The sequence below is a fragment of the Augochlora pura genome, unplaced genomic scaffold, assembly GCF_028453695.1.
Source record: "Augochlora pura isolate Apur16 unplaced genomic scaffold, APUR_v2.2.1 APUR_unplaced_7114, whole genome shotgun sequence".
Lineage (NCBI taxonomy): Eukaryota > Metazoa > Arthropoda > Insecta > Hymenoptera > Halictidae > Augochlora > Augochlora pura.
This window is the reverse complement of record NW_027587755.1, coordinates 1-1,216: the sequence shown is the minus strand read 5'-3', so window position 1 is coordinate 1,216 and position 1,216 is coordinate 1. Positions and strand designations below refer to the sequence as shown.

Here is a 1,216-nt window from a genome sequence, read left to right as displayed (position 1 = left end):
TTATTTATATAATTTCGAATGAATATAGAAAAATTGCCGTCATTGTTCCATTCTCAATTTCGTCCTTAATTCACTACTTTTTGAATTATATAAATATTGCTTTTCGTTTGGTTTTTACGAGCCTTTCTCCAAATCCTAGCAAACTGTGAAATTTGGCTTTTTCGCCCGGCACTAAGGGGGTTAAGGAACAGGGATTTAAACTAGTCCCCGGTTTCAATTAAGTCTCTGACAGAGAATAATTTGAGAAAAACGGAAGTAACTGTACCGCGAGCAAAGCGGTTAATTATCCTCGATGCAAATCCGTTCGATGAAACCGCGGAAGAGGACGGCGTTTTAAGCAAAACTAGCGAGCAGTTCAACCGGGTTAATCAAGCTCTGATCTCTTCTCGAAATCCGTTTGTTTCACAGTTGCATAAATCCGATCATTTACGGGTTCATGTCGAAGCACTTCCGCGAGAGTTTCCTGGCGGCGGCCTGCTGCAGATGGTGGATCTGCTGTCCGAGGAAAGGCTACAGGGAGCCGGTGAAGAGGTATCCGAGTCTCAGTCAGACCAGAACGACCAGCGTCAGGTACACAATCCGTTGAGACCATGCATGCACCTTTATTCCCGTAGATTGCAATCTCGTCGGTGCATTTCTCTCTATCTCTTTCTCTTTCTTTTTATCTCTTTATCTCTTTATCTCTTTATTTCTCTGTTCACTTAATTTTCTATTTCGCCGCTCACTTGTTTCCCCCTCCCCACCCTTGAAGGTAATAACGAAGCATCCAGCCGTAGTCGAAGAATCACTGTTTTGAATTTCAGATTGATTTGGGTACACGTGTACGGTACCCTGAGGCGGTACACTCTGCACGCAGTGAATCGTGAATCGCATCCCTTAGCGTAACCATCCCGTCCGTTTGCTTACAACACGTAATCGCTGACAAGAAACATACGTTTCTCCCTCTCTCTCTATCTCTCTCTCTTCCGAGTGTACTTGACGCGTGTTCAAACGCGGGGCGCAACATCAGCCACGATCGGATTCAGCCTCTGCTCATCGGAGAAAACCGCGCTAACGCTGTCTGTGCTCTATTGCGTAATGCTTGCGCCTACGCGTTCGCGCGAAACGTTGAAACCCTGTTGCGTGATACGGGAGCCGGGAGAAGACTGGCAACGGTTTAGCATAGCGCTGCACGCTAACTTCCTTGGACGTCTCGCTTTCTCATAGCTTGATATGA

General features: G+C 46.2%; 1 long non-coding RNA gene across 1 annotated transcript; it reads left to right on the top strand.

The window, feature by feature from the left end:
- The first annotated feature begins 410 nt into the window (after window positions 1–410).
- Window positions 411–1,208, top strand: LOC144478057 (uncharacterized). The gene is made up of 2 exons (XR_013495309.1): window positions 411–570; window positions 804–1,208. It is a non-coding gene; the product is annotated as an uncharacterized LOC144478057 (long non-coding RNA).
- The last annotated feature ends 8 nt before the right edge of the window (window positions 1,209–1,216 follow it).